We start from the raw sequence: 22,169 nt of genomic DNA, 5'->3' as shown, positions 1-22,169 counted from the left end.
AGGAGGGACAAATCAGGAGTATAGGATTAACAGATACAAACTATTATACATAAAATAGATAAGCACCAAAGATTTACTGTATGGCACATGGAATTACACCCAATATCTTGTAATAACCTATAATGGAATATAATCTGCAAAAAAAAAATCACTATGCTGAACACCTGAAACTAACACAATACTGTAAATCAACTATACTTCAATTTTTTAAAAAGTGAGGAAGATGCAGAGGTGACAGGTAGAGAAGGCAGCTGGAAGGTTGGGGATTGGTTACCTTCAGCAAATAAATTAGTTGGCTGAGCAAGTATCAATAGACAAGTATATTGAGGAGAGTCAGATCCACATTTTTCACCATCTTTTCACTTTCACAAGATTTTCAAACACGTAAACTGGGAAAACTAAAAAGATACTGAGGCGTTGGATTGAAGTTGGAAGTACCAGTATGAACTTATGAATTTTCAAATACATATATATACATAGATATAGAAAAGTTATAGATACATGTAGCAATGAGCACACCAAATCCCCAGATTTTGGCTTTTAAATACCTCCTGCACTAAAAGGAGCCAGGATGCCTTAGAGGAATGGGTAATTGTAAGGCTAGGGTAAGGAAAGAACAAGATGAGCCTGAATCATCTTTTTGTGACAGAAAGTAAAGAAATTCCCAAAGAATGATAGGGACATGTCAATAGGATAAAGAAGTCAGCTTGAAGGAGTCTGCACTGGCCAAGTCTAGGACAACTACAGCATCAAAATAAATGATGGAAATATTGGATTGAAACTCAATGAATAAAATAAGAATCCATAACTTCACCTGATACTAATAAATGAATGTATAAGTAAACAAATGAAAGAGAAGTTCTTCCTTACAGTAGAATTCCAACTGTAAAATGTGAAGGTTTGATGAATAGTATATTGGTGTAATATTCGAATATCTCCCCACAAAATACTAATTAAGTACAAAGAAAAAATGGTGACTTCACAGTGGGGAACTTGGCAGACCCAAATTTGGCCAGAGGATCAAGACTAACATCACCAGCAGTGGGACAGATTGGTATAACATAGCCTCCTAATGTGGTGCAGCATCATTTCTCCTAGTGTGCGCCGAGAAGGCAAGGCTTGAGTCGGAGAAACATCTGACTGATTCAAGTTGAGGGTCATCCTAGTGAGTGAAAAGTCAATGCTTCTTTAAGACTGTCAAAGACACACAGCCAGGGGAGGAAGGAGGAAATGTTCCACACCGAAGGAGAACAATGAGATAATGAATGGGTGTTCCTGGAGAGGAATGAGGAAAAAGAGATGATGGGACAATTGGAGAAATTTGAATGCGGTCAGTAGATTGGAGGCTGGTGTTGTGTTGACATTGATTTTCCAGAATGGAAAGGTGGTACCACAGAAGAATGTTCCTGTTTTGTGAAAGTAGACAGGGAGTATTTAGGAGTCATGGGTCATGATGCCAGAAAAAAAGACTCTCTCTCTCTCATATATATATGTATGTATTTATACACACTTACACACATATATTTGCACACAGACATATATACACATATAAGCAAATAAAAATTATATATATTTCTCAATAAATATATTTATAAATATACACATATATACACATATACATAGATACATATGTGTGCTAGAGTTCCTAATATTAGCCTAAATAATAGAGCCCTTAGGGGAATAATCACGGAATGAATTGATAACTTCTAATATTTTCCCCATCTTTACTTGTTGTCATTTGGATCACATGCTCACAAAACATCATGGATCCATTCTACCTCCTCAGAGTCCCTGAAATACCCCTCTTTGGTTGTCATGTTAGAATGAAAAGCTATGACACTACTCTAGTCTTTCATTTATCTCAATATCTCAACGATCAGTCAAAGCCACGAAGAGCATTGATTCACACAGCAAGTATTCAAGGAGCACTTACCATGTGCCAGCCTCTGTTCAGGTTCTTGGGCACATCAGTGAACAAGAGGTAAGATCCCCTGCTCTTACGGTGCTTCTTCGTTAGGTGGTGATGTATGTGACACAAGGACAATGGTCTTCTGGTTGGTACCAGGTCACTCAGTTGAGACCATGCCACAACAGTGTTGAGACAGACTGTGTTCATTCTGAATGAAAGGGAAAACTGTTCATACTGTGGTACAGGCAAAACATTTGCACCAAACCAGGAAACCTCGAGAAACTCTTTTGTAACATAACCAAGTTTCCTTGGTGACCTGCATGGGCTGCACCACCTCTTCTCTTTCACACTGGGGGAATGAACATGACCTTCAAAACAGTCAGATGCTTCTCAGCACCAGCTGTTCCCTGAGCAGAGCCACATGCTCTGGTGTGTCTGAGGCAAATACATGTTTTCTGGGATGAAAATCAGAACACTATGGCTTCCTCGTTGTAACTTCCAAATACATGGGCACAGGAGAGATGAGCACAAACCTTTACAAGTGCTTGGTCACTTCTGTCTTGACCTGAGGGTGGCTCTGACAGGTCCTGCTACTGGGGCTTAATGTGCTACCAAGTAAGGAGAAGGAGCACATCTATGCCTTGGGCCCTGGACAGAGATTGGCAGTGCCAGAATGCTGCTTCTTCTCAGGGTCAGCTTTGGTAGGAGCTTGGGCCTTGCCCTTGAGCCTGGCCTCCCCCTGACCCAGCCTGCCGTTGGTTTAGCCAGCCTTCCTCTGCATGAGAAATGCACGTTAGGGAGATTGCAGCAGGGGAGACGGGTGCTGGGTGAGAGACTCAGCTAAAGGCTTCTTTACCACAGTGTAGACATTGTGGTTTTGTTGGAATCACATCCAGCTTAATGTGCATTTGGTTTTATGAAAAACCCAGGGCCATTTGCCCAGAAGTGAAATGAGTTGACCCAGCTCAGCCACAAATGATATTTTGGCTAGAGATAAGCTCCTGTAGGGAAGGGGAAAAACCTCCCTTCTCTAACTTTAAAGGCTCTCGAGGGTTTGGTGTGGTAAAAGAGGAAGAACACTGGACACCTGGGTTCTGCTGCTACTCTGCCACCAATGAGCTATGTGACCGAAGGCCGGCCAGTTTGCCTCGCTGTGCCTCAGTTTCCTCACCTCTAAAATGGGTGGTGGTAAGGAAATGATGACCTCTCAAAGCCCTTCCAGCTCAAACATTCTATGATTCTACACAGGACTGTCTACAAAATTTGCAGGGCCCAGTGCAAAATGAAAATGCAGGGCCTCTTGCTGAAACTTATTAAGAATTTCAAGACAGCAACAGCATAACACGAAGCCAAGCACAGGGCCCTTTTAAGCACGGGACCCTGCATGCCTGACCAGATAGCTCACTCAGTAAGCCGTCCTTGATTCTACAGGTGGCCCCTCACTACCCTTTTTTGATCACATATGATAGAGCATCTGCTTAATATCGTGAGAAAAATATGGGCTTTGCAGTTAGAAAGACTTGGTCTTTACCAGAAACTAACACAACATTGAAAATCAACTATACTTCAATTAAAAAAAAAAAGAAAGACTTGGTCTTTAATCTTGGCCCTATATACTAGTGTGTGACCTAGGGTTCCTCACCGAATTGCCTCTTGCCTCAATTTCCTTGTGTGTAAAACAGATGCATCACACCCACCCAGCAGGAAGATTGTGAGCACGTGTTGGGATTCAGTAAACAGCATCACCAGTGTTTGAAGGTACCGTTATGCACATTAAACTGAATTCCATCTGAACGAGGGTTTCATGAAGCTGTTGTTTTTTAAGGCAAGGTCATGTGCTGCTAGAGAGACTGTCAGATTCAAAACAGACTTTCTTTTCGCCAAAAAAAAGTCACGAGTGGTTTTTTTTACAGTAACTGCATCTGTGGTGTTCTGCTCCTGGACCACACACTCTACGATTTAGGAAGTCATTCCATTCCCAACTGTAAATTATCTCTTGGGCCTGTTACTCTTTTCACTTAGCTCCCATCCTTCCACTCATTTTCCCTACTATTCAGGACTGCATATGGCTTTTGAGAAAACCATTTGAGTTTCACATTTGTTTCACGGCTATTCTTGTTCTCATTTGCTTTTACTTCACATGTATCCACACGTGCAGTTTTCCCCTAATCTCCCTCCTGAGGTCTCTCTCTGTGTTAATACACTGGAAGCAGAAGTCAGCTTCCACTGGGGGAGGAAATATCATTCATTCACACATCCATCCCTTGGTTCATTCACTCACTCATTATTTTTGAGCACTTACTGATAAATTATGACCTTTGAGAAGCTTAAAAACTGATGGGAGAGACAAATGAGTGAAACTTGAAATACAAGGTAAATACTTTTATAAAGGTTGCAGGGCCTGGGCGGGGCAGGGTGGGGGAGTAGGACCCCCATGAGTTCAGTTTTCACCTGGGTAAGCCAGAGAAGGAAACATTTGAACTGGGTCTTGAAGGCTAAGGAGCTTCCCAGGAAAAGATGTGCCCATCTGACAGGAACCCTGGGGCCTCACTGCTGCTTTGCCACCCCTTCGCTTGTCTCTTGTCATCTCCCTGACACATTTGTTTCAGGATTGTCCTCATGTAACTCCAGCTTCACAAACTGGGCACACCTGGGCACAGGGTTTCCCCTCCTGCTCTGGTGGATAAGAAAGTGTGGAGGTGAGGCCCCTCCACCCTCCTCTTTGCCTTAGGCATGTGATTCCTCACTCCTCCCACTTTCTTTCCTTCTCTCTTGGAGGAAGAGGTCTTTTCTCCTTCCAAAGCCAGGCCTTCCGCCGAGACTCCAATCCTATCCCACCTCCTCTAAGACTTTGCTTATTACATTTTCTGTCTCATAGCTTCCAAATCTCCTACTTTCGAGCTCCTTTCCCTCTGTCAACAAACAAGTTCCAGTCTCAGGCACAACCTAAAAACAAACACAACCTTTCTGAGCCCTGCTATGCCCTTAAGCTATTGTGGTACCGACGGCCTTCCTCTCACTGACACACTTGTTGAGGAAATCGGTTTCTTCTATCTTAGCCATTACATTCTCACTGCTCCTTCACTCCATACCTCCTAGCAGTCTGGCTTTCAGGCCCTCTACCCCACGAGTCTCATCCTCAAAAGGCAGCAGACCACCACATCAATATACCCACTGGCCTATCTCCAGCCCTCATTCTTACTGTTCCTGCAGTGTTGAAGCCCTTGAAATGCTACTCCACGGCACTGTGCCCCCCTTCCCCTTCTCCCGCCCGCCTCCCTCACCAGCCCCTCTCCTCTCCTCTTGTCACAGACCCCACCCCTCCGTCTCCCTGTATTGCCCCTTGGCCTCAGCTATATGACTGACTCCCAGACTCCGTCACTGGGCTCTCCCGCTTGTCTAAGCCTCATGCTCATCTTTCCAACTGTCTCTGTTATATTTCTATCGAGGTGGCTCATTGACACTCAACTGCTGCACTCATTATCCTTTCCCCCAAAAGTTTATGTTTCAGTAAGTGATGCTGTCATCATCCCAGCACCCAGAGTCAGGGTCTGAATATTATTTATTCCTACTCCTCTCTCTCCCTTGTCTCATTTCGAGTTACCAAATCCTGTACCCCATCCACTGGAAATCGTTCCTGACATCTTTGTTATTATCAAAGCGATGGCTTTACCTCACCCTTGGACTACTGTGGTTTCCTGATAATGCACCTCCATTCTTTCCTGACCCAGGTGAATTAATCTTTCTAAAGCTTCCCCATGATGGGTTGCAATCCCCTTCCTTTCTGTAAACACTTACACCTGTCTCTGGATATGAACTATTTTTTTCTTATTGGAGTATAGTTGCTTTACAATGTTGTGTTAGTTTCTGCTGTACAGCAAAGTGAATCAGCTAGACATATACATATATCCCCTCCATTTTGGATTTCCTTCCATTTAGGTCACCACAGAGCATTGAGTAGAGTTCCTTGTGCTATACAGTAGGTTCTCATTAGTTACCTATTTTGTACATAATAGTGTATATATGTCAATTCCAATCTCCCAATTCATCCCACTCTATGTCTGTGTCTCTATTTCTGCTTTTCAAATAGGTTCATCTGTACCATTTTCCTAGATTCCATATATATGCGTTAATATACGACATTTGTTTTTTCTCTCTGACTTACTTCACTCTGTATGACAGTCTCTAGGTCCATCCACATCTCTGCAAATGGCACAATTTCGTTCCTTCTTATGGCTGAGTAATATTCCATTGTATAGGCAGAACAGTCTTTGACATAAACCGCAGCAAGATCTTTTTTGACCCACCTCCTAGAGTAATGAAAATAAAAACAAAAATAAACAAATGGGATCTAATTAAACTTTAAACCTTTTGCACAGCAAAGGAAACCATAAACAAGAAAAAAGACAGCCCTGAGAATGGGAGAAAATATCTGCAAACAAAGCAACTGGCAAGGGATTAATCTCAAAAATATACAAGCAGCTCATGCAGCTCAATATTAAAAAAACAAACAACCCAATCAGAAAATGGGCGGAAGACCTAAACAGACATTTCTCCAAAGAAGACACACAGATGGCCAAGAGGCACATGAAAAGATGCTCAACATCACTAATTATTAGAGAAATGCAAAGCAAAACTACAATGAATTATCACCTCACACTGGTCAGAATGGCCATCATCAAAAAAATCTACAAGCAACAAATGCTGGAGACAGTGTGGAGAAAAGGGAACCCTCCTGCACTGTTGGTGGGAACTGAGTATTTTTTAAACGACCTCTGATTTTTTCTATTCAACAAATTCTTGATTAGTGCCTAGTATGTGCAAGTCCCTTGGTGAGGAGCTTTAGAAAGAGGAAGATAGAGTCTCTGCCTTCAAGGAGCAGAATCCAACTTTAAGAGAAGACCATTGGGAATAAGATGGAGAATGAGGAGAACTAGAAAAGAAGAGAAAAAAAGCAAAGATGCTTTCAGAAGGAAGAGATCATAGTGTGTGTGCATGTGAGTAAGTGTGTGTCTAGAGTTGTGAAAACTAGAGGTGGTGTTTAGGAAGATTTTAATTGGGAGAAATGAGAATAGATGCTTTCAGGGGAAGAAAATTTCAACTGTGGTGTAAAGATGGGAAATTACCATGCGTGTTTGGAAAATGGTGAGTAAACCAGATTTGCTGAAGCATAGAAGTCTAGTGGGGTCTAGTCTAATTTTATCTACTTGATAAATATGGAAATCCATGTATTCCTTTAGGAAATATAGAGTAAATGTTATAACTCAGGACTTTGGCTTGTGCTTACATAAACATCTATTTGAGTGCTGTGTATATTTGGTGAGACACACACACACACACACACACACACACACACACACACTGTGTTGGGTAGTGTGGATATAGAGACCTTGCTCTTGAGAAACTCACTCTCTTGAGAGGAGGGGATAATTGCAGCTCTGGGTGGTAAACACCATTAGTACTGGTAGTAAAGATGTGTGCAGTGCCTCTGGCAGCCAGAGGCAGGGAAGGAAATTATGCTGGCATAGGTTGTAAGGAAAACTATACAGATAGATACCATTTGATTTAGGCTTTCAAGAATAAGTAGAGGGCTTCCCTGGTGGCACAATGGTTAAGAATCTGCCTGCCGATGCAGGGGGCATGGGTTCGAGCCCTGGTCTGGGAAGATCCCACATGCTGTAGAGCAACTAAGCCCGTGTGCCACAACTACTGAGCCTGTGCTCTAGAGACCATGAGCCACAACTACTGAGCCCATGTGCCACAACTACTGAGCCCATGCGCCACAACTACTGAAGCCCATGCGCCTAGAGCCCGTGCTCCACAACAAGAGAAGCCACCGCCATAAGAAGCCCACGCACTGCAACTAAGAGCAGCCCCTGCTCACCGCAAATAGAGAAAGCCTGAGCTCAGCAACGAAGACCCAACCCTGGGGTAGAGTATGACAGTCCTAGAAAGAAGTGGCAAGAAATGAGGTTGGAAAGATAGATTGGTGTTAATTTGTGAAAAGTCTTAAATGCCATATAATATAATGGAGGTTTCTAGGAAGATAAGAGTTTTATTTTTATTCATTTAATTGGTCTCCTTTTATTCAATGGTACTCATTTATAGTATAGTTCAATAAAAAGCAATAATGCTTACAAGTGACAAAGGAACATTTTCTTTATGAAATTCTAAAACTAAGCTTTGAGGTTAGCTGAACAAAAATTTTCTTATGGAAAGGAGTTTATTCCTATGTATTCCTTCCTTGATTACCAGCTAAATTCCTCTGCCCCCTGCAACTCCTCCACCTCCACCCCCACCGCCACCCAAGTCACCCAGGGTTATCCACTGAGCTTTCTGGCTGAGCTGAGCCATGAAGTACAAGGGCTGAGCTCTGGGTAAAGGTGGACCAGGTCCCTCAGAGACTATAACCAGGAACTGACCACTTGTTTAGCTTACAGCTAGGTATGGATTCTCAGGAAAGACTGGCTCTGGTCCAGGACTAATACATGATGTTTGTGGACAGAAGTCAGGGGATCACTTTTTCTAAGCCATATTCATGTTGGAAAAAATGAGTACATATTAGCATTACTTAATTCAATACTTTCCCCCCACACTCTTGCATTATGAATTCCTGCCCAACTCCCAGAATTGGGTTTTATCACCACTTCATGATCAGGAGGTTGATAATTCGCCAGAAATCACTCAGGAAACACAGGACCTCCTAAGTCTAGTTTCAACCTTCTCAACTAAGGTATCTGCCCAGAAATTATCTTCCAAAGTACAGGGGATAAAGAATGTTATAGGGCAGACCCTTCATTCAGATAAAGCAAGGCTGATACCAAAGACACTATACTAGTGGTGTTCAAAACTCTGAGCTCAGAGGACATTTCCAAATACTGGAATTTTCTATGGCACACCTAAAGGAATTAAATGGAACCCATTGTCATCATCATACTACAGTGGCATTTGTACATCAAAGTAAAGAAGATACAATCTGGGGAGACCTTCAAGATGGCGCAGGAGTAAGACGCGGAGATCACCTTCCTCCCCACAAATACACGAGAAATACATCTATATGTGGAACAACTCCTACAGAACACCTACTGAACGCTGGCAGAAGACCTCAGACTTCCCAAAAGGCAAGAAACTCCCCATGTACCTGGCTGTGTGGCTGACATGGTCTTAGTGCTCCAGCCGGGTGTCAGGCCTGTGCTTCTGAGGTGGGAGAGCAGAGTTCAGGACGTTGGTCCACCAGAGACCGCCCAGCTCCACGTAATATCAAACGGCAAAAGCTCTCCCAGAGATCTCCATCTCAATGCTAAGACCCAACTCCACTCAACAACCAGCAAGCTACAGTGCTGGACACCCTATGCCAAACAACTAGCAAGACAGGAACACAACCCCACCCATTAGCAGAGAGGCTGTCTAAAATCACAATAAGGACACAGACACTCCCAAACACACCACTGGATGCGGTCCTGTGCACCAGAAAGACAAGATCCAGCCTCATCCACCAGAACACAGGCACTAGTCCCCTCCACCAGGAAGCCTACACAACCCACTGAACCAACCTTAGCCACTGGGGGTAGACACCAAAAACAACGGGAACTACGAACCTGTGAAAAAGAGACCCCAAACACAGGAAGTAAAGCAAAATGAGAAGACAGAGAAAATCACAGCAGATGAAGGAGCAAGGTGAAAACCCACCAGATCTAACAAATGAAGAGGAAACTGGCAGTCTACCTGAAAAAGAATTCAGAGTAATGATAGTAAAGATGATCCAAAAATTTGTAAATAGAATTGAGAAAATACAAGAAACGTTTAACAAGGACCTAGAAAACTAAAGAGCAAATAAGCAATGAGGAACAACACAATAAATGAAATTAAAAATTCTCTAGAAGGAATCAATAGCACAATAACTGAGGCAGAAGAACGGATAAGTGACCTGGAAGATAAAATAGTGGAAATAACTACAGCAGAGCAGAATAAACAAAAAAGAATGAAAAGAATTGAGGACAGTCTTAGAGACCTCTGGGACAACATTAAAAGCACCAACATTCGAATTATAGGGGTCCCAGAAGAAGAAGAGAAAAAGAAAGGGACTGAGAAAACATTGGAACAGATTATAGTTGAAAACTTCCCTAATATGGGAAAGGAAATAGTCAATCAAGTCTAGGAAGCACAGAAAGTCCCATACAGGAAAGATCCAAGGAGAAACATGCCAAGACACATATTAATCAAACTATCAAAAATTAAATACAAAGAACAAATATTAAAAGCAGCAAGGAAAAGCAACAAATAACATGCAAGGGAATCCCCATAAGGTTAACAGCTGATCTTTCAGCAGAAACTGCAAGCCAGAAGGGAGTGGCAGGACATATTTAAACTGTTGAAAGGGAAAAACCTACAACCAAGAATACTCTACCCAGCAAGGATCTCATTCAGATTCAATGGAGAAATTAAAACTTTTACAGACAAGCAAAAGCTAAGAGAATTCAGCACCACCAAACTAGCTTTATAACAAATGCTAAAGGAACTTCTCTATGTAGGAAACACAAGAGAAGGAAAAGACCTACAATAGCGAACCCAAAACAATTAAGAAAATGGTAATAGGAACATACATATTGATAATTACCTTAAAGGTAAATGTATTAAATGTTCCCACCAAACGACAAAGACTGGTTGAATAGATACAAAAACAAGACCCGCATATATGCTGTCTACGAGAGACATGCTTCAGACCTAGGGACACATACAGACTGATAGTGAGGGGATGGAAAAAGATATTCCATGCAAATGGAAATAAAAAGAAAGATGGAGTAGCAATTCTCATATCAGACAAAACAGACTTTAAAATAAAGACTATTACAAGAGACAAAGAAGAACACTACATAATGATCAAAGGATCAGTCCAAGAATAAGATATAACAATTGTAAATATTTATGCACCCAACATAGGAGCACCTCAATACATAAGGAAAATGCTAACAGCCATAAAAGGGGAAATCGACAGTAACACAATCATACTAGGGGACTTTAACACACCACTTTCACCAATGGACAGATCATCAAAATGAAAATAAATAAGGAAACACAAGCTTTAAATGATACACGAAACAAGATGGGCTTGATATTTATAGGACATTCCATCCAAAAACAACAGAGTACACTTTCTTCTCAAGTGCTCATGGAACATTCTCCAGGATAGATCATATCTTGGGTCACAAATCAAGCTATGATAAACTTAAGAAAATTGAAATCGTATCAAGTATCTTTTCTGACCACAATGCTATGAGACTAGATATCAATTACAGGAAAAAAACTGTAAAAAAAAAACTGTAAAAACTGCAAACACATGGAGGATAAACAATACACTACTTAACAATCAAGAGATCAATGAAGAAATCAAAGAGGAAATCAAAAACTACCTAGAAACAAATGACAATGAAAACACGACGACCTAAAATCTGTGGGATGCAGCAAAAGCTGTTCTAAGAGGGAAGTTTATAGCAATACAATCCTACCTCAAGAAACAAGAAACATCTCAAATAAACAACCTAACCTTACACTTAAAGCAATTAGAGAAAGAAGAACAAAAAAACCCCAAAGTTAACAGAAGGAAAGAAATCATAACAATCAGATCAGAAATAAACGAAAAAGAAATGAAGGAAACGATAGCAAAGATCAATAAAACTAAAAGCTGGTTCTTTGAGAAGATAAACAAAACTGATAAACCATTAGCCAGACTCATCAAGAAAAAGAGAGAAGACTCAAATCAATAGAATTAGAAATGAAAAAGGAGAAGTAACAACTGACACTGCAGAAATACAAAGGATCATGAGAGATTACTACCTAAGCAACTCTATGCCAATAAAATGGACAACCTGGAAGAAATGGACAAATTCTTAGAAAAGCACAACCTTCCAAGACTGAACCAGGAAGAAATAGAAAATATAAACAGACCAATCACAAGCACTGAAATTGAAACTGTGATTAAAAATCTTCCAACCAACAAAAGCCCAGGACCAGATGGCTTCACAGGCAAATTCCATCAAACTTAGAGAAGAGCTAACACCTATCCTTCTCAAACTCTTCCAAAATATAGCAGAGGGAGGACACTTCCAAACTCATTCTACGAGGCCACCATCACCCTGATACCAAAACCAGACAAAGATGTCACAAAAAAGAAAACTACAGACCAACATCTCTGATGAATATAGATGCAAAAATCCTCAACAAAATACTAGCAAACAGAATCCAACAGCACATTAAAATGATCATATACCCAGATCAGGTGGGGTTTATCCCAGGAATGCAAGGATTCTTCAATATACACAAATCAATCAATGTGATACACCATATTAACAAACTGAAGGAAAAAAACCATATGATCATCTCAATAGATGCAGAAAAAGCTTTCGACCCAATTCAACACCCATTTATGATAAAAACCCTCCAGAAAGTAGGCATAGAGGGAACATACCTCAACATGATAAAGGCCATATATGACAAACCCACAGCCAACATCACTCTCAATGGTGAAAAACTGAAACCATTTCCTCTAAGATCAGGAACAAGACAAGGTTGTCCACTCTCACCACTATTATTCAACATAGTTTTGGAAGTTTTAGCCACAACAGTCAGAGAAGAAAAAGAAATAAAAGGAATCCAAATCAGAAAAGAAGAAGTAAAGCTGTCACTATTTGCAGATGACATGATACTATACCTAGAGAATCCTAAAGATGCTACCAGAAAACTACTAGAGCTAATCAATGAATTTGGTAAAGTAGCAGGATACAAAATTAATGCACAGAAATCTCTTGCATTCCTATACACTAATGATGAAAAATCTGCATGGGAAATTAAGGAAACTCTCCCATTTACCACTGCAACAAAAAGAATAAAATACCTAGGAATAAACCTACCTAAGGAGACAAAAGACCTGTATGCAGAAAACTATAAGACACTCATGAAAGAAATTAAAGATGATACAAACAGATGGAGAGATATACCATGTTCTTGGATTGGAAGAATCAACATTGTGAAAATGACTCTACTACCTAAAGCAATCTACAGATTCAATGCAATCCCTTACAAAATACCAATGGCATTTTTCACAGAACTAGAACAAAAAAATTCACAATTTGTATGGAAACACAAAAGACCCCAAATAGCTAAAGCAATCTTGAGAAAGAAAAATGGAGCTGGAGGGATCAGGCTCCCTGACTTCAGAGTATATTACAAAGCTGCAGTAATCAAGACAGTATAGTACTGGCACAAAAACAGAAATATAGATCAATGGAACAGGATAGAAAGCCCAGAGATAAACCCATGCACATATGGTCACCTTATTGTTGATAAAGGAGGCAAGAATATACAATGGAAAAAAGACAGCCTCTTCAATAAGTGGTGCTGGGAAAACTGGACAGCTACATGTAAAAGAATGAAATTAGAACAACACTCCCTAACACCATACACAAAAATAAACTCAAAATTGATTAAAGACCTAACTGTAAGGCCAGATACTATCAAACTCTTAGAGGAAAACATAGGCAGAACATTCTATGATATAAATCACAGCAAGATCCTTTTTGACCCACCTCCTAGAGAAATGGAAATAAAAACAAAAATAAACAAATGGGACCTAATGAAACTTAAAACCTTTTGCACAGCAAAGGAAACCATAAATAAGATGAAAAGACAACACTGAGAATGGGAGAAAATATTTGCAAATGAAGCAACTGACAAAGGATTAATCTCCAAAATTTACAAGCAGCTCATGCAGCTCAATATCAAAAAAACAAACAACCCAATTGAAAAATAGGCAGAAGACCTAAACAGACATTTCTCCAAAGAAGATATACAGATTGCCAACAAACACATGAAAGAATGCTCAACATCACTAATCATTAGAGAAATGCAAATCAAAACTACAATGAGGTATCACCTCACACTGGTCAGAATGGCCATCATCAAAAAATCTACAAACAATAAATGCTGGAGAGGGTGTGGAGAAAACGGAACCATCTTGCACTGTTGGTGGGAATGTAAATTGATACAGCCACTATGGAAGTTCCTTAAAAACCTAAAAATAGAACTACCATACGACCCAGCAATCCCACTACTGGGCATATACCCTGAGAAAACCATAATTCAAAAAGAGTCATGTACCACAATGTTCATTGCAGCTCTATTTACAATAGCCAGGACATGGAAGCAACCTAAGTGTCCATCATCGGATGAATGGATAAAGAAGATGTGGCACATGTATACAATGGAATATTACTCAGCCATAAAAAGAAACAAAATTGAGTTATTTGTAGTGAGGTGGATGAACCTAGAGTCTGTCATACAGAGTGAAGTAAGTCAGAAAGAGAAAAACAAAGACCGTGTGCTAATACATATATATGGAATCTAAAAAAAATTTTTAAACAAATGGTTCTGAAGAACCTAGGGGCAGGACAGGAATAAAGACACAGACGCAGAGAATGGACTTGAGGACACAGGGAGGGGGAAGCGTAAGCTGGGACGAAGAGAGAGAGTGGCATGGACTTATATATACTACCAAATGTAAAATAAATAGCTAGTGGGAAGCAGCCGCATAGCACAGGGAGATCAACTCAGTGCTTTGTGACCACCTAGAGGGGTGTGATAGGGAGGGTGGAAGGGAGATGCAAGAGGGAGGAGATATGGTGATAAATGTATATGTATAGGCGATTCACTTTGTTATACAGCAGAAACTAACACACCATTGTAAAGCAACTATACTCCAATAAAGAAGTTAAAAAAAAGAAAAAGAAAAAAGAGTCATGTACCACAATGTTTATTGCAACTCTATTTACAATAGCCAGGATGTGGAAGCAACCTAAGTGTACATCGACAGAGGAATGGATAAAGATGTGGCACATATATACAATGGAATATTACTCAGCCATAAAAAGGAATGAAATTGAGTTAATTGTAGTGAGGTGGTTGGACCTAGAGACTGTCATACAGAGTGAAGTAAGTCAGAAAGAGAAAAATAAATACTATATTTATCCACATATATATGGAATCTATATATGTATATAGTGTATATGTATATAGTGTATACATATATACACTAATATGTATAAAATGGATAACTAATAAGAACCTGCTGTATAAAAAAATAAATAAAATAAAATTCAAAAATTCAAATAAAAAAAAAAAGAAACATTTTAGCCGTGTTTTGCTGTGTATTACTAACTCTGCCCTACCCGCAACTCTCATTTCCTTTAGTTGTAGAGTCTCTTGTGACTGCTTCTCTACATGTGACTGCTCCTTTTTTTTAAACGTCAGTGCTTCTGTGATGTTTCCCCACCTCCTGTTAACATGTCTATTTATTCATTCTTAAAGCCACAAGCGTTCACAAAATGCTAGCTGATCAATTGAAACTTATTGTTTATTCCTTTAGTATTATAGAGAGGAGATATGGGGATATATGTGTATGTATAGCTGATTCACTTTGTTATAAAGCAGAAACTAACACACCATTGTAAAGCAATTATACTCTAATAAATGTGTTAAAAAAAAAGATACAATCTGTGTCACCTGAGAGAAAGGTCACAATTACTTAATTAATTAATTTAATAGAATTCTATTTATTTATTTATTTATGGCCACGTTGGGTCTTTGTTGCTGCATGAGGGCTTTCTCTAGTTGTGGCGAGTGCGGGCTACTCTTTGTTGCGGTGTGTGGGCCTCTCAGTGCAGTGGCTTCTCTTGTTGCAGAGCATGGGCTCTAGGTGCATGGGCTTTAGTAGTTGTGGCACATGGGCTCAGCAGTTGTGGCTCGGAGGCTTCAGAGCACAGGCTCAGTAGTCGTGGCACACGGGCTTGGTTGCTCCGCATGTGGGAACCACACGGGCATATGGGATCTTCCCGGACCAGAGCTCGAACCCATGTCCCCTGCATTGGCAGGCGGATGCTTAACCACTGCACCACTAGGGAAGTCCAACAATTAAAAAGTGAGACAGTTCTCCCACTATTTTGCTCAGGAAGAGCAAAATGCTGTAGTATACGCTGCAGATTAGGATTTCCAGATAAAATACAGGGCACCCCGTTAACTCTGAAGTTTAGTTAGTGAATTTTTTTTAGTGTAAGTCTTTGTCCTACGCTAAATTCACTTATCTGAAATTTAAATTTAACTGTGCATCCTCTATTTCTATTTGCTCAATCTGGCAACACTACCCCAGAGAGCGTGTGAATCTCATTTATTCAGTCAGCATCTGTGCCCATGGGGTAAACAGCTTGCCTCTCTGGATATGACTGTTGTTAAGGGCCCCCTGACTCAAGACAACTACATCAGCTAGTGTTCAACTGAAGAAATCATGATCTGCTTTCATGCTGGAGGGGGTGAAAGATTATCTGAGATGGACTTACTAAGAGATGTTGGTCTCTGATGCGGGAACTTTCTTAAGCACTTTTTTCATTTGACATATTAACTGAGCATCTGAACTGTTCTAGGCATTTAGGTCAGAATGAGGAACTGAATAGCTTCTTGTTAGAACAAGGAACTAAACATTCCTGTTCTTGTGATGCCTACATGCTCATGGGGGGAGATTTTCCATGCCAATTTTAATATCCTTCGTTTTTATTCTAGAGTTGACCTGAGTTAGACGTGACTCCATGTACTGGCTTTATCACACTTGAGTACCTTGTCACTATTTGAATACATCTGCTTACTGCCCTGATCATGTTTTCTTATATATTCCTGAGGTAAAATTCTTGCTATGCCAGCATCTCTTATAGTAGATTTTATGAGAAGAGATAGCAGTAAATACTGGTGTAAAAGTGAGAAAGCTTTCAGGACCATGATTCTCCTGAGAACTTTTTGTTTCTTGGCAAGTGTGCATCTCTGTATGTGTGTTTTTGTGAGTGTATCTGGGTGCACAGATGATGTGTCTCTTGAAAATGTCAGGTGTAGACAGACTATCTCCTTTCTGAGTGAACCCTAATTTTCAAAAACATTTTCTTGACCGGTTTTTAGTCGCAAAAGCAAACACTTGAAAGAGTCCAGTAACAACTTCTTGGGCAGAAAAGATGGCCCCTGCTCAGAGCTTGGTTCAGCGGCAGACACTGAAATGTGGCTTGGCTCTGTCCCTTGACTTAGCACTAGGGTGTTATGTTCCACTAGAGGCCCTGGTACCTTTTCAGCAAGGCGCCGAATCAGGCACAGACTTGCTGGCAGCCACAGCAGAGGGATTTTACTGATCCGTGCCCGGATCTCAGGAGGTAACTGGCAAGAGAGAAGAAAGCAAAACAAGCAACCAAATCCCTATACACCTTATAAATTTGACTTGGAAATTTTGTCTCAAGGCTGTCAAAGAGCAGGAATAATGATTTCACTTTCTCCAAGGTCAGTTCTTGGGCATTGAGTCTTTAATGTTGAAAAAAATATATCCAATTATCTGATTATCAACTTTTTTTCTTTTTTTAAGTCTTGCCATTCCCAGGTTCAAGTGACTCTGTGCCTTGAAAATAAATTTAGGTTAAGCCACTCCTGGCCAAAACTATGCCTTCAGGTCACACGACTTGCTTCCAAGTTAGGGGCAAAGCCTTGAAATCATGTGCATCTACTTTGCTGTAAGACGTTTCTTTGATAATTTGCATCTCTTCTGCCAGGGATAAGTCGATTTGTCTCCATTCTGTCTGAGGTTGTGAAGCTGGGATTCCACTGGCGAGCTGGAATGTAGATTAGGCTCTGCTTGGCTTCTAACTAAACCAGGAGCCATTAGAGAGTAATCTGGGTACAGCCTCTTGCTGCCTCCTGGTGGAGAGGTGGGTATTGAGCAAGCCATAACTGAGGACTGTGGATTTCCTCAGCAAATGCTGTTAAGGTGTCTGTGTAAAGGTCCGTGGGGAATAATTACACTTAAAGCTATTAAGTTATACTCTATTGTGAAGCTAAATGTTACAATAAAATATCTATTGAATGGAGTTTGAAAGGTTGCTCTATAAGAGTCTGATTTCTCAATAATGGGTGCTTTAATTCCACTCTCTTTTTACTTCTGTTTTTTGGGAACTCATTTCTTATCTTTTTTTCTCTAAACTCTTCATTTTCTTCAATCATCACTTCATGTATCTTTAGATAATTATGAGATTCTTGTAAGGGGTTATCTTTACACATTTCCATAAAGTGAAAATCAGCATTTGACCCAAGAAAATTGTAATTCTTATATACTCCAGATCTTAAACTGGGATTTATACCTATACATTCAGATCAAAATCCAAACCGAAATTCACTTCAGGAATTCAAATGAAACATGTTAGTCTTATATCTTCTGAAAGTTCCTGAGTACAAGTCAGAGGCTGTCTCTTTAAGGCTTTTGCGTGCAAATTACATTTTGAAAGAAAATGTTTGTTTTTTTAACAGCCCTAAAAATGCCAACATTTTCAAAAAGTAGTCAGGTAGAAGCATGCTTTTTAAATTAAAACCTGTGACAGAATGCCTTTTAGAATCAAGGAAAATTTTTGGAGACTATCATATGGGTTATTAACACATTATGCATATGTATGCCTAGCCTTTCAAATGTGTTCCCGTGACTTCTAGAACTATTGTTTCTTGAGTTAAGAAATTCTTGATGCCAGGCTAGTATTTGGTTCTTATTGAAAGACTTTTTTTATTCATTACTTAATTCATTCAGTATTTATTCAACAAGTATTTACTGAGCACCCATGTGCCAGCAGGAGGGAGGATATACATCCCTGCATGAAAGTGCTTACAGAACTCGGTACAAATGTCTCAAGAACAAGGCAGACTGTGGGCAGTCAGTATCATAAGAGGGGTAGAGAGAAAGTGAGATGGGAGTTCAGAGATGGAAGAGATAAGTTCCAGATTTTGGGGGAGGTGAACAAGGGGCAGCGGAACTAGGAATTAAAGGATGAAGGGGATTTGTACATAAAATTATTCTAGATGACAGAAATTTATTCTAAAGGAATTTATTTGGAAATTTATTCTAAAGGAAGAATTTTTCTCAGGAAAATAAATTATACACAGCTAATATGTGCATGGAAATGACTTTCACCCACTCAGGTGACTTCTGAAATGTAAGAATTATTAACAGTTCAAATACTGTCAATTCTTGATCAACCTCTGTCCTTTATGTATGAAAAAAATTCTGCTCTCCTCCTCAAAATACTCTTCTCTCTTCTGACCAAAAACAGTAAAATAGGATAGGAAGAATAACTCTTTTATTCCCTTTCTCTGTCCCTATCTTTTCCTTAACTCACCAAAGCTACTCATTTGATAAATACTGTGCACTTGTTATGTGCCAGATACTCTGCTAGGTCCTGGAGGCAGCAGTTAACAAGCATACATGATCCTTTTTCTGAAAAAGCTTTTACTGGATGGAGACAGCCAGTGAAGGGATTCACCTCAGGTGAGGGGAGGATCGCCTTACACATTGTAACTGGAGGAATGGAAGATAGGGTGGTGGGGGCACAGGTAAATTTGTAGGTTTGGCATTAGTAAGTTGAGAGAGTTCTTGTCTGAGGACTTCAGTTTTTTTCCCCATAATTACAGAAAATTCAGAGAGTGGAATTAATAAAGGGTTGGACTTTGGCTAGGCAAAAGTGATGGAAGTAACGGGGAGAGGGGATTGATAACGTTGGCGTGCAATGGACTGGGAGAATCTAAGCTGTATAAAAAGAAGGGTACTGATGTGAAGACAGTAAGAGGTTAAGGACTGTTGATCCAGTAAGGTTTAAGATCAGATTTATAAGAAATAACTTGAGTAAGAAAGTTGAAAAGATAGGATGCTATCATCAGAAAGAAAAATGTCTGAATTTATGATATCAGATATGGAGTAATTCTGGATGATGGCAAGATTTGGGATATGATTTGAGAGCATGTGACTGAAGTGAAGTGAATATGAAGGTTACTGGAGCTGAGGACAGTGAAGGAACTGGGATGACAGAAGACTTGGGATGGAGAGGAACTAAAGTATTCAAGAGCACTACGTCTATGAATGGGAAAGTGAATGGGAAAAACATCTCTTCCCCATCTTAGGAGTCCCTAGCATTTCTCCCATCATTCTAATCTGACACCCCACCACTATATCTCCCTTAGAATCCTGGGTCTTAATGTGATCATGCCGCATGGGGACCCCTGCCCAGGCCTAGAACCCAGCTCTCCCCTCCACCTTCTTGCTCCCACCATGCCAGGGGCTCACTGCTGAGAGATCTCAGCTCCCACTTCCCACCTGGTAGAGAAACTGGTTCTGGGAACATGGCAGGATGTAAGCTCCCACTCTGAGTGCCAGAGCTTGTTGGGGGTGAGGGTGACCCAAGCTGAGGGAAGATGTGCTCCTGCTGTTTTAATCTTGATGGTGGAAAGCACTTTTCTGTAACAATCCTGGAATCCATAGTTGTCCTCTATAGAACCAACGGCCGGGACATCACTGGCCGGAACCAAATCACATGAGTGATTGGAGGAAAGTGGCTTTGGGGGGCTGGCTCTGGTTCCTCATCATCATGTTTTACGTTCACTTTATGGGCGAAGACGTTCAGTTTCAAACAATGCACTTAGAAATGGCTTTTCTAAATTAGGAATTGTCTGTATTAAAATTGTATGCTGGTCCCTAAATACTTCAGAAAACAGAGTGGTAAAAATAATGCTATCTATCAATGGGCAATTTTTCTTTACATTTCTATGAGCTTCTAGGAGTTGACAGATTGATCATCAGCAATGACGCTAAAAGAGTGCTTTGAGTTTATAATTTAGATATTTTAACATTAAAAAAATTATTTATCATGTTATGGAGGTCATTTGTGTTCACTGAATACAATTCTGAAAATGAAAAGAATAGAAGATAAATCTTTTGTACTCTCACCAACCAGAAATAAAAATCTTGGTACCATTTTCACTCCAGATACACATTTCTCTTTGCCCCTTCCCGAACTTGGAGTCATACAAAGTTTTGTAATGCCTTCCATTCATTTAATATAATGTGAGCATTTCCCTGTGCCATTGCCTATCTTTAAAAAATGATTGTGGCAGAGTCTTCTAGCTGTTCATCAAAATCCATTTTCTTCTCCTCGGGCATGCAGCTAGACTACATTTCCAGGATCCTTTGCAGTTACATGTGCTATTCCTGGGCCAATGCTTTTTTTTTTTGGCGGAACGCGGGCCTCTCACCGTTGTGGCCTCTCCCGCCGCGGAGCACAGGCTCCGGACGCGCAGGCTCAGCGGCCATGGCTCACGGGCCCAGCCGCTCCGCGGCATGTGGGATCCTCCCGGACCGGGGCACGAACCCGTGTCCCCTGCATCGGCAAGCGAACTCTCAACCACTGCCCCACCCGGGAAGCCCTGGGCCAATGCTTTTAAGAGGCAGATGTGTATCCTTTATGTTATCTTTTCTTACAGCTAGATGTAGATGATGACAAGGCCCTAGGGGAATTCAAAGTCAAAGGATGGAAGGAGCCTAAATTTTTGAATAATCATGTATTGAACACAATGTGGGTGAGAATAAACATCTATTGTGCTTGAACCATTATATATTTGGGGGTTTGTTTGTTACAGCAATTTTGCCTACTCTGTTTTTCATTGTATGGATGTACCTTAATTTTTTAAGAGATATGTTTCTTGTTAGCCTGTAATAAGTTATTGAAAATGGACCCAGTGACTGAATTGGGTCTCTCTGTGTCCACACCTCTTTGCAATACGTCTTTACTGCTTTTTCCAACAAGAGCTCGTGTTTGTTTCCCCATTTTTTGAATCTATTCTGCCCTTCTGACTTGTTTTGACCAATAAAGTGTGATGGAAGTGGCATTTGGGGACTTCTGAGTTCAGACTCTAAGAGGCCGTACAGCATCTGCCTTTGCTCAGGATGGATCCAATCGCTGCATAAAGAAGTCCAGGTTATCCTATTGGAGAGGGAGTCTACATGGGGAGATGGGTCCTAGAGGATAGATGCCATGTGGAGAGAGAAACCACACAGAGGAGAACCAAGGCCCCACACATATGTGTGAGCCAGGGTAATGCCACGGAAAAAGAGAGACCCAGCCATCCAGTTCACCCTCAGTCATTTGAGCCATCCCAATGGGAGTGCCAGACTTGTGAGTGAGGCCATTGTAGGTCCTCTAGACCCAGTAGAGCCCTCCCAGCCAACACTATGTGCAGGAGAGACAAGCCATCCCTTCTGAGCTCTGTCCAAACTCCTGACCCACAGAACTGTAAGTAATAAAAGTAATAAAATGATTAAGTCGTGAATATGTTGACTAACCAGCAATAAATAACTGATACATAGATACTTATA

General features: G+C 40.6%; 2 protein-coding genes across 2 annotated transcripts in view; both read right to left on the bottom strand.

The window, feature by feature from the left end:
- BOC (BOC cell adhesion associated, oncogene regulated) overlaps window positions 1-2,063 on the bottom strand; it is a 238,140-nt gene extending 236,077 nt beyond the window's left edge. The window contains exon 1 of the mRNA XM_022551515.3: window positions 1,934-2,063. The gene's annotated coding sequence lies outside the window, so the exon portion shown is untranslated. The remainder of the gene's footprint in view (window positions 1-1,933) is intronic.
- Window positions 2,064-6,120: 4,057 nt separating this feature from the next.
- GTPBP8 (GTP binding protein 8) overlaps window positions 6,121-22,169 on the bottom strand; it is a 59,140-nt gene continuing 43,091 nt past the window's right edge. The window contains exon 7 of the transcript XR_016392995.1: window positions 6,121-6,219. The gene's annotated coding sequence lies outside the window, so the exon portion shown is untranslated. The remainder of the gene's footprint in view (window positions 6,220-22,169) is intronic.

The sequence above is a fragment of the Delphinapterus leucas genome, chromosome 4, assembly GCF_059928025.1.
Source record: "Delphinapterus leucas isolate spDelLeu-1000000601 "Yukka" chromosome 4, BTC_Dleu_Yukka2, whole genome shotgun sequence".
Classification (NCBI taxonomy): domain Eukaryota; kingdom Metazoa; phylum Chordata; class Mammalia; order Artiodactyla; family Monodontidae; genus Delphinapterus; species Delphinapterus leucas.
This window is presented reverse-complemented; position numbering and strand designations above follow the sequence as displayed.